Genomic DNA, 11760 nt, shown 5'->3' with positions numbered 1-11760 from the left:
GAGCAAGCCAGGGCAGACCTGGGGAGGGCGTGGGGCAGACAGAGGGCCTGGGGCCCTGGGGTGCTAGGACAAGCTTCCGCCTTCCCCCCCCGCAGCCCCAGATCCAGGGCCTCCTAGTAAATCCCCAGACAGGGCGAGAAGACATAGTCATGGATTATCAGCAAAAGAGATGGGATCAGGGTGGAGATTTGAACATCCAGTTACCCAAAGAAAAGGGGACTTTCTGGTGATGAACAAAGGAGAAAAGGGCTTGGATGGGGCCCCATCTTCCATTCCCGGGTTCTCCCTGCCTTTGGGCCCCAAAGTTAGCATACCTGTCCCTCCTGCTGACTCCTTCTCCCAAGCCACCCACCTGTACTCAAAGGAGCAAGCACTTGTGTGGCCCTGGCAATGGGAGAAAGAGCCTTAGGCTAGGAGTCATGAGAACTGAGTTCAAGTCTCAGTTCTTCCATAGGTGACCTGAGACAAGTCTCTGCACCTCTCCAGGCCTCTGGCTCCCCATTTGAACAATACAGAGGTCAAACCAGATGGTCTCCGAGAACAGGTCCAGCGTGGAGTGATTGAGCCCTCTCTGTGGCCAGGCTCTGTGACTGGTGCTGGAGATCCCGAGATGGATGCCATGAAGGAGAGGCCAGAAGCAAGACGGCAGACAGGTGCTAGTGCCATCCTCCAGGGTTAGGACCGCATCAGGAGGGTGGAGTAGAGGAGAGGAAGACAAGAGAAATGGTGGTTGACAAAGTGCCAGGGCTTGGGGGCTAATGGGCCCTGGAGCTTTAGGGAAAGAGAGGTGCTGAGGAGGACACCTAGGTTTCTGGCTTGATGCTGCTGATAATACCCAGGGAAGGAACCAGGGATGGGGAGCAGGCTGGGGTAGATGGCACTCGAATCTGGACTCATTGTGTTTGGTTCATCTCGGCGGTAGGGTCCAGCCTGCAGCTGGATACACAGAGGAGAGGTCCGGGCTAGCCCTCACCCCAGCCCTGGGAAAGGGCCCCAGCACACCTTTCCCTGCCCCTCTACTCCAAGCCTGCAGCCTCAACATCAAGGGGTTTTCCTAATCCTCAGGATGGTAACCTGCCACTCGTTGGGCAATGCCCAGCCCCAGTGTCCCCTGGGAAGCCTCCTCTGAAACACCTCCTGGTCTTTCTGTCCTCTGAGGAAACTCCTGCGCCATCCCTGGTCACCACAGGCAGCACAGTGGATTGTGTTGTCCCTCTTTCTCTCTTATTAGGTTTTGAGCATCTTGATCACTCTTGTATTCCTAGGGCCAAGTGCAAGATCTGACATATAGATGTCCGGCAAATGCTGGTTGATTGAAGAAATGAATGTCTGTATGAGTGATTGAATGAATGAAAAATATAGACCTTCTATTAGTGAGTGAGGGTCCAGGGCCAGCCTCATTAAGGTGAATGCCACACCATCCAGCTGATGTGACAACCATCAGAAGTGTATCAGTGCCCTGCCTCAGTTTCCCTGTCTCCCCTAGCTGGGCCCATCGGCCAGCACCCCCAACACTCTCACAGGTCCAGCTCCACCCTAGGGCCTGAGCCCCTCCCAGCCAAGGCAGCAAGGACCTTCTTCCCTATACTCGATGGCTGACATGGGGTGGGTTTTCTCTCTCTGCATACTCCCACCCCTGGCTCCACACCAATCACATGCCCTCCTGGCAATCCTACCAGAGGCCCTAGTTAGGGCCTGGAATTTAATGCCCCTCAAAAGGTCTCAGCCTTGCTGGGTCTCACCCACTATTTGGAAATCCAGAGCTGACTCTCACCTGAATCACTCAGGGACCCAGCCCCACCCAGTCCCACCTCTGGAGGCAGCTTCACAGCCAGGCAGGAAAGCTCTGAAGTTAACCCAACATCTCTTCAAATCCCAGCCCCCGCCACTCCTGACCAGCTCTTGGTGTGACCTTAGGCAGCCAACTGCCCCTCTTGGGCCTCAGTTTCCCCATCTGTAAAATGAGGTTCACAATTCCATTCTTGTAAGAGTTATTGGGAGGACAAAATAAGGTCTATACAAGCATGCCCAGCCTCCAGTAGGAGCTCAGTGTTAATTCTCCACCTGCTCTCCCTTCCGTTCACTACCCAAGCAGAACGGTTTCATACAAAGTTCTCTTCCTCTTCCTCTTTCCCTACTCAGTACCAGGCTAGAGTTAGGCATTGGTGGTAATAACAATAATTGCTAAAATTTCAAGTATCTACTATGTGCCAGGCAAAGTGCTGTGCATTTTATATGCACTATCACATGTAATTTTCTCAACAGCCCTATAAAGTATTGCCACCTCCATTTTACAGAGAAAGAAACCAAGGTCTGCAGAGCTGAAGTGACTTACCTAAGGTTGCACAACTAAGATGGACAAGATTTCAAGGTCCAATCCCTTTGTTCTGATATGCCACGTACAGAGCCCCAGAATAGCCAGCCAGTGTTTGGAGTTAGTTAAGAGGAAACAGAAACGAACTGTGGTCAGCTAGGGGTGGGGTGGGGGGCCAATGTAAGCCACATAGTTCAGCTGACAAGCTAAGAACTGAGACTCACAAAATGTTTTTACATCTCTTTCTCATCGAAATCCTCACAACGGTTCCAAGAGGAAGGAAGGTATCATTATCTCTATTATGCAAAACAGGAAACTGAGGCTCAAAGATTTCCCTAGACCGTGCAGTGAGGAGGAAGAGGAGAAGGAGTTATGACCACCGCTGGAACACTGGCTATGTGGCAGACATTATACTAAGGGGTTTTGGTGCATCATCTCTTTTATTACTCATAACAGTTTCATGAGATAGATTCTCTTCTTGTCCCCATTTTTGTAAACAGGAAAACTGACCTGGTAAAGGCCATGGGCTAGTAGGTGGTAGAGCTGGAATCTGAGCCCTGGTCTGTTTCATGTCAACATCTACAAGCTTAACTTCTTGCTACACTCCATCCCTGGCTCTCTTGGATCCCAAACTCTGAATCTTGAAAACAAACACCCAAATTCTGCCAGAGGCAGGTCAAGAAGGCAGATAAACAAGCAGGACATTGGCAAGAAGAGAGTCCCCAGGCTCATCTGGAGAGTTTCCTCTGCAGGGTCTCCTGACCTACAGACCTCACCACTAGGCAGTTGACACCATCTGATTGGCACAGAATGGCCTAGTGGTCATGCCACTGGCATCCTCCCCCGCCTACCCCCACCAGCAGCGTAATCTGCAGAGCATGAGACATGGGCTTCTGGGATCTGGGGGCCCAGCTGCCTCTGACAGAGGAGGCGAAGCCAGGGAAAGAACCACTGTCTTGCTAAGGGACAATAGTTGCTCTAGAGGTTGCTGGGGCTGTAAAATGTCAGTCCCCGCGTCCCCCTCCTCCTCTACCACAGTTGAAGGAGGAGGAACTGTTTCCATGACCCTCCTCTGGTATGTGAAATACCCTCCTAACTCTGCTCGGAACCTTCAGTAGCTCCCACTGCCCCCTGACCTGAGCCTGACCTTCAAATCTCCTCATCCACTGAGCAGCAGGATGTCATAGAAAGAGCCCTGGAATGCCGGCCCAGAAGATCTTTTAGTAACACAACCCTTTGAACTCACTGTGTGACCTTGAACAAGTCACTCTCCCTCTTGGACCTCAGTTTCCCTACTTGTTAAATAAGTCTGTTGAATTAGGTGTGCCGGCAGTAGGGAGCAGGGTTTTGGAGTCAGGCAGATCTGGATTTGGAGCCCAGCTTCAATAGTCTAACTGTATGACTTGGAGCCAGTCATATGTCATCTCTGAGTCTCAGTTTCCTCATCTGAAAATAAGGGTAATAATAATATCTATTTCCTGGGACCATTGTGGGGATAAGACTACCACTCAGCTCAATTCCTGGCATCCAGGAGGCACTTGGAAAATGATTATTACTGCTGGAATTATCATAATTAATAATTATATAATTAATCCAATTCTGTCAGTGTGGTCCTAGAGGTGAAAACACTTGTACTAGACACCAAAAGAGAATGGTTGCAGACAAATGCTAGCCTAGTGCACCAGGAATGCAGTTGGCTCCATATATCAAGTCCCAAACATGGAAGCCTAAATGCAAGAAAATGAGGGGGAATTCTTCTCAAATGACAAGTCCAGAGGTCAGCAGCCCAGGCCTCTGCGGCTGCTCAACAATGCCATCAGGAGACCAGGCTCTCTCCATCTTTCTGCTCGATCACCCTCAGATGTGCGGCATCCTCGGGCCATTGTTTCAGGCAGGAAAAGGATAGGAAGCGAAGAGGCAGCCTCAGCAGAGTTCCACTACATCTCTTTCACCAGCACTGTGTCACGTGACCTCGCTTGGCTACAAAGCAGATTGGGAGATTGAGTTTGGGATTAAGCAGAAAAGAACAGGGAACTGGAAATGGAGATTGGGCCAGCCGACCTCCATTGTCTGCCAGACTCCGCAGAGTCTCTTTGTGGTGTGGGCTGTGGTTTTGATGTGTGGCTTCTCGGGAGAATCCAGGAACAAGTATATGCTACAGACTCCAGAGGTGAGCAGACTTTCCTTGTCCCAGGATAGGGTCTGAGAATTTCAAGACCACAGCGGGTCAGAGCTGGGAGCTCCCTACTGGAAGGTCCAATCCAGTCCCTCAGGTGACAGACTCAGAGTGAGGCAGAGACTTGCCCAAACAGGCCAGGATCTTTCCTCTGTGTCCCATGGCCTCTTGTAAAATGACCAACCTTGGAACAAGTCACATAGGAAAGAGTTGTGCCCCAACGCAAGGACATCTCCTCCTTCGAAAACATGCACCCAGTGAACTGAAAATTTAGGGGGCAAGAATTCGCATTTCCAAACAGCTCTTCAGTGCTCAGGCAAGCACCTTCAAAGTCTGCTTTCTCGAGCCTCTCAGATAGAACTGGACTGACTCATCACTCGTGGAATGTGTGTTCCTGCTTTAGGGTCTGATTAATAACTCACCGTCATTCAGCCACATACAGTTTAGAAAAACATTTTCCCTTACATCATCTTCTCTTTTGATCCATACAGCAATCTTTTAACGTAGGTGTTTTTAACCCCTGAATAAATTAGGATTACTTCCATTACAAATGACAGACAACCAATTCCAACTGATTTTGGCAAAAGAAGGCGAAGTGTTGGCTGCCAAGCTGAAAACTGGGAACAGGTATGGCAGCATCCAGGTGTCAAGTTCTCTCTCTCTCTGATGTTTTTTCCTCTTGCTGGCTTCACTCTGAGGCAGGTGGAGGGGCAGCTCCAGGCTTACAGCGTCCTGGTGCCCCAATCCCATAGGAAAAGAGCATGCCTCTCTCCTGGACACTTCTGATTGCTCTGGCTTAGCTCGTGTGCCCATTCCTGAACCAAATGCTGTGACCAGGAGGATGGAATGTCCTGATTCTGACTGACCAGTCCCAGACCGTGTGCCCAGGTGAACTGAGAGTGGGAGAGGAATGTTCCCCTAAAGAAAACTGGGTGCTGTTTTCAAAAGAAGATGGAAGGGACACAGGGCAGGCAGAAACAATTGATATCACCCAGCGCTGCGTTTCTCCATTTGGCAGACAGGGAAGCCACGGCTCAGAGAGGTGAAGTGGCTGTTGCCTCAAGCCTCGGGGCTGGTGGGAAGAGATGCTCTCTTGCCTCTGGCTGTGCTCCTGGATGGAGAGAAGAGGGATGAGAGGGCTCCTGACTGTCTGGAGCCTCACAGGCATCCAGAGCCTCCCCAAGAAGGAAGAAGAAGGGTCTGGAAGGATGCTTGAATCCGAAACTGCTGCCCCCCGTGCTTCCTGGTATTTGCCTGAGCAGGAAAGGATGCTCGTGTCTGTCGAACAACCAAGGCACATGCCAGATACTGCTGGGCACTTCACAGACAGTCTCTGCAACCATGTTTCTCGGAGGTGGAAGCTGAGGCTCAGAGTGGTGAAGCTGCTTGTCCAAGTCAAGCAGTCTTAGAGCGGCAGGGCTGGGATTCAATCCAGGTCTGGAATGACTCCAAACCCTGTGCAATTTTTTTGAATGGTTTCTCAATGGGGCGCTATTGACATTTTGTGTGGGATTACCCCACACAGAGCAGGAAGTTTAGCCGACTAATAGTAAGCTCAATCCTGGCAACAACCCAAAATTGCCCCATGCACTTCCCAGCTACCCGCTGCAGGAGGCTACCTCTGCCCCTGGATGAGAACCACAACACCACGCTGATCAAGTCTGATTCCTTTCTGTGGGTCCAGGGCCTGACATAGAGAAAGCACTTAGCAAATGTTTGACAAATGAATGAATGAGTGAAATACTCTAGAGTCAAACAGGACTAGACGCAAATCCCAGCTCTACGTATTACTCACTGGATGGCATTGAGCAAGTTATTTAACCCTCTGTGCCTCAGTTTCCTTATCTGTAAAATGGGACAATACTGGTACAATCCTCCTAGGGTTGGTACTGAGGACATTGACTGATGCTTAATAAACACTGTATCAGTGTTGCTTAAATAAATGAGCCAATAAATGAATGACTATCGTTTATACACACACACATACATAATCAGGAGTTTACAGTTTACTAACACTTTCATGTTTCTTTTCTCATTTGACCATCTCCATTACCCTGTAAGAGAACCTCACGCCCATTTTACAGATGAGGAAACTGAGGCTCAGAGAGGTGAAGTGACTTGGCTAGGGTCTTCTGGTTATTCAACTGCAGCTCCAGAATTTCAGACTCTGCCTTCTCTGCATTTTCCATCTCCTGCAAATAAACATTTTTAAGCCAAGAATTAATGAATGAAGGATCTGCAGGGATTCTGACCTCTCACAACCTGGTAAGGGAGGGACTGCCCTGATCCCACAGCTGGTAAAGAACCAATCTCCCCTCCATCCAACCCAGGGCTCTCTCCTGGAGCCACCCAGTGCTATGTGGGACGTATGTGTCAGTCACCAAGGGACTGGGGAGGGAGGAGGCGCAGCCATGCAGCCAGGACCACAGAACCACAAGAATTAACTGAGTGGTGAATGAGGACTGGTCAGCTGCCTGCCCACAGCTTCCCACTCTCTGAGAAGAGGAGCGCTGGCTCTGTGGGCACCCCAGAACTGCCAAACCTGAATCCCTGCCCGAGGTCACCCTCAGGATAGGAACTGGGTGTCTCCTTGGGGCATGCAGCACCCAACACACAGGAGTGACCTCACTGCTCTGTGATTCCTTTCAATTCCACCCCACCCATCCTGCAAATACTTGTGAGATGGCATCTTGGCCAACCTCCAGACAGGCTGCTGGAGACCTCTGCTCTCAAGGAGCTCTCAGACCATGCGGTGAGCCTCAGAGGAAAAGAACACAAAGGATGGAGAAGGAGTGCTGGGAACCTCCTTGCAAGCTCCCACCTGCCCAGATCCTTAGGAGGATCCCAATTCCCAAATGCTGGAGGCCCACAGGCCAGCGCCTGTCCCTGCTGCCTAGCTGAGCCTACAGGTTCCATGACCAGGCTTTGAGTAACATGTTCATCTCTGGGCTGCCCACTCCCTTAGCTTCTCACCTTTTCTCCGACCCTTCAATCCACCTTGTCTCTCCCAGCCCAACCTCCTCTGACCCTCACTCTCAGTCCCAGTATATCCCGCACCTCTGCTCTTGTTCCTCACTCCCTCTCACCTCCTTTGCTCATCCAAGCCCTTTAGAAGTTCCCTCGCTCTCTTGACATAAAGGAAAACATATGGACTTTAGAGACATACTGACCTGGGCTTACATCACACTAGCTGTGTCACCTTTGCCATGTTGCTTAAATTCCTTGGGCCACAGTTTCTCCATTATATAATGGAGGGATTTCGTGAGTGTTTAATAGACTGATGGATGTGAAAATACTTAGCATATAGTAGGTACTCAATAAATACTACATTTCCTTTTCCTCAAAGGCTGCCTTCCAAGAATTGGGCTAAGAGACTACAAGAGGAAACCTCTGACCTTTGCTCACCTCTTTCATTCTCCTTAAAAGATCTTCATCCCAGGGGTTTGCCCAAACAGAACTCCTTTGCTGCAGGATTTAAGATTCTATGGGTTTACATATACACAACGGAGCATTATTCAGCCATAAAAAAAGAAGGAAATCCTGCCATTTGTGATAACATTGGGCATTATATATTATACATCGTATGATATATATACATATATATTATAATGTCCAACTGAGAGCATTACACTAAGTGAAATAAGTCAGACACAGAAGGACAAATACTATACGATTTCACTTATATGTGGAATCTAAAAACACTGAACACATAGAAAGGGTAGATTGGTGGTTGCCAGGGGCTGGGGGTTAAAGAAAATGGGTGATGGTGGTCAAAGTGGACAAACTTCCAACTCTGAGATGAGAAAGTTCTGAGGATCAAATATACAGCACGGGGACTATTGTTAATAGTACCATATCGTATACTTGAAAGTTGCTAAGAGAGCAGATCTTAAATGTTCTCAACACACACATAAACGGTAACTGTGAGGTAAGGGATGTGTTAACTAACGTTGTGGTAATCATTTTGCAATATGTATGTGTATCAAATCATCACGTTGTACACCTTAAACTTACACACTGTAACATGTCAAATACATTTTAATAAATTTGGGGAATAAAAAAGATTCTGTGGGATATTGATTCTCACCTGGAGCATGCTCTAGCTTGGGAGGCATCTAAGAATCTCCTTTAGGTATTTTTTCGAATTACACTCCCCTTCCACACACACACACACACACACACACACGTGAGCACATGCAAATGAGCAAATGAGATTCTAATATTCACTTCTTCCCATCACAAGATGCGAATCACAGCCATACTGAACCTCCATACCAGTGGAAGTGTAGAGTGGTAAAAAGACGGAGAAACACTGAAACAGATCATTTGTTTGCCAAACCATCTCCGACTCAAAGATCTGTTTAGATCTCAGCCTTGGACATCTCCCCTCAGCAGGTCTCTCCTTGTTGGTATCTCACTCCATCTTCCTTCCCTGGCAGCATAATTTGGATTATGCTGGATCTGGGCTCCTCCTTACTCCTGTCTTCTTGGAGTCTTATAGCTTTCTTACTCCAGAGCAACTCAACCTAATTAACTCAACTCAACCCACCTCAATCTTCCTAAATCCAACTCAAGTCAACCCAGCTTATTTCCACTCAACCTACTTAAATCCAACCTAACTCAATTCAATCAAACTCAACTCCACTTCATTCAACCCAACCCAACCTTTCTCAACACAACCCAACTCAGCTTAACTCTACTAAATTCAAGTCAAATCAGTTCAACTCAGCTCCGCTCCCAAATCCAACTCCAGTCAATCCAACAAAACTAAATTTTATTCAACCCAACCCACCCCAACATGACGTAACACAACTCCACTCCACCCCAACCAAACCAACTACGTTCAACATATTTCAACTCAACTAAACCCATCCTTGCCCAGCTCAGTTCTTCTCCTTTTGTATCTCCTCCTTCCATCCAACACTAAGTACCTGGAACCCTCCCCCCACTGCCAGATTCCCTATCATTCCCTAAATAGTGAGACACAGAGTTAATGCCTGAGCTAAAGAAAGATGGGGAAATTTTTCTTTGAACTTTCCACCTCCTTGCTTTTCTGCCAACCCTAACCACATCCCCCTAAAGGTAATAACCTTCATTCATCTCTCACTCCTCACCATTTACCCCTACCCTTTAACAAAACCCCAAGGCCAGGAAGCCTGTGAGGCCTCTCATCTCTGCACACACTACCCCCAGGGAGGTGAGGTCTGGAGGACATTTAGGTTGTGGAGCAGGAGGGTCCCAGTCCCAGAGGAAATTTGATGAGCAGAAGAAGGACCACCAGATCCAGGCACCTTGCAGGCAAAAGCAGGATCTAGCTTGACCCCCAGAGAGCAGAAGGCTCAGTTGCTGGCTTTTCTGCCCCATCCAACTAGTCTCATTCTACTGTATTCTGGTCCCGCCCTCCTTTTCCTGCCTTTATCGCTCAGTCTGGGTCTCATCTCTCTGTTTCTCTCTTTCTCTCTCCCTGGCAGTCTGTTATCTCTTCCTCTGTCTGTGGTGGCCCTGTCTCTTCATCTCTGTCTTGGATGCTCTCTTCCTCTTTCAGTATCTCTGAGTTGCTATCTCCCTCCTGCTGACTCTGTCCCTCTCCATCTCTGTCTCTATTTCTGGCACAATCTGCTTCATGTTCCAACCTCTGGCTGGGGAGTTATCTCTGCTGAACAGAGATGCCTCCATCGCTTCATCCCTTCCACCTCTTCCCTCCCAGGAGAACAACAGTCACCGCCTGAGAACCACCCTGAGGCTGATAAACCAGGCCTGAGGCCTCCTGAGCCCGGGAGTTAAAAATGTTTCCCCCATCAGGAAATCGGAACGATACACACCAGAGCTGGGAGGGAATTTAGGCCAATTTTCTCATTTTATGGATGGGGAAACTGAGCCCCACAGACTGTAGGGAGCTTGCCCAAGGTCAGAGTTCGTGCAGTGAGGAGGAGGCCTTCCTGAGGTGGAGGCTCCAGACTCTGAACCTGGAGCAGGAAGGTCTGGGTGTCTGGGAGGTGGCTGGAAGAACACCTGCCTCCAGAAGCCAAGTCCATTACCAAGAGAAATACCTGCCTGGCCCCAGCATCTCAGAGCAGGGCCTCCCTGTCTCCGTCTGTCTGCTCTCTCACAGTAAAATGTATTCTCTGTGGGGCAGGGAGGGGGGGAGACAAGAAGCATTCTGGGTACCCCTCTGGTGAGGGTTATTCACCACTGACCCTGACCCTTCCCACCTCTTGAGGTCAGGACCCAACATGTCATGGAAGCACAATTCTGAGAGCACAAGAGGGAAGCCCTTGCAGGCCCAGGGGACAGGAGAAAGCCAGGGTTTGGCCTCCTGCAATAGAGCCGCCTGCCTGTGCGGGACAGGGCTGGCATTTTAGCCAGACTGAATCCAGAATCCAGCCATGGAGCCCTTGGCTGCAGGCTCTCTGCCCAGCCAGGCACGGCCCCCAAGACTGTCCTGGTCTTGGTCAGGGTGAGCCTTCGGCCAAGGGCCAGGACTGCATTCCCTCTTTCTCTACCCACCACCAGCCTCCTGGTCAGTCTGGGCTGGGCCAGGGCCAGGCCCTTCTCCAGCCCAGAGTGAGGCCCCAGCTGTCTGCTCCTAAGCCCATCAAACTGACTAACTGCTCTGGAGATGCCTCCCTCAGCAGCCCAGAGTTCCTGGGCAGGCGCCAGCCTGGGCCTTCCTCAGAACTCTAGGATGTCTGAAAATAGAAAGGAGAAGAGAAGGCTGTGGTCTGTGTGGTGGACAGAGGAGAAGCTGGGAGGGGGTGGGGTGGGGGAGGAACTAGTTTCTAGGCCCATGGACAGATGCCCGAGACCAGTCCTGTCCTGACCTCCAGTACCGCCCACCCCTTCTCCAGCCCCTGCTTCCTGCCTCTCTGGAGAAGGGCCTCAAGTTATTGGGCCCAAATCTCCATGTAACAGATCAGGAGACTACGGCCCAGATAGGGAAGGAATTTGCCCAAGAACACACAGTAGAGAAGCTGCTGGAATCCAGGGCTTCTAGCCCTTGACATGGGTCCTTCCCCAGCAGTCTCTCTGGTTGTAGTTCTTTCGGGGCCCTGAGCCTGCCCCATCTGCCCGAGAGGCCAGATTCAAGCAGTTCACTCCTTGCATGAATTGTCCCCACCCTGGAATGGATCTGTTCCTTAGAACCCACAGCTTGGCCTGAAGCCCAGCTCCTTCCCAGAGGCCTTGGGAAGGCAGAGCCCTCCTGCTCCTCCTCTGCTGACCTCCACCTGAGCTGGCTCTTCCTTCCCCTTTCCCCAGCACCCCTCTCCCG

Source organism: Equus caballus, chromosome 25 (genome assembly GCF_041296265.1).
Source record: "Equus caballus isolate H_3958 breed thoroughbred chromosome 25, TB-T2T, whole genome shotgun sequence".
Lineage (NCBI taxonomy): Eukaryota > Metazoa > Chordata > Mammalia > Perissodactyla > Equidae > Equus > Equus caballus.
This window is presented reverse-complemented; position numbering follows the sequence as displayed.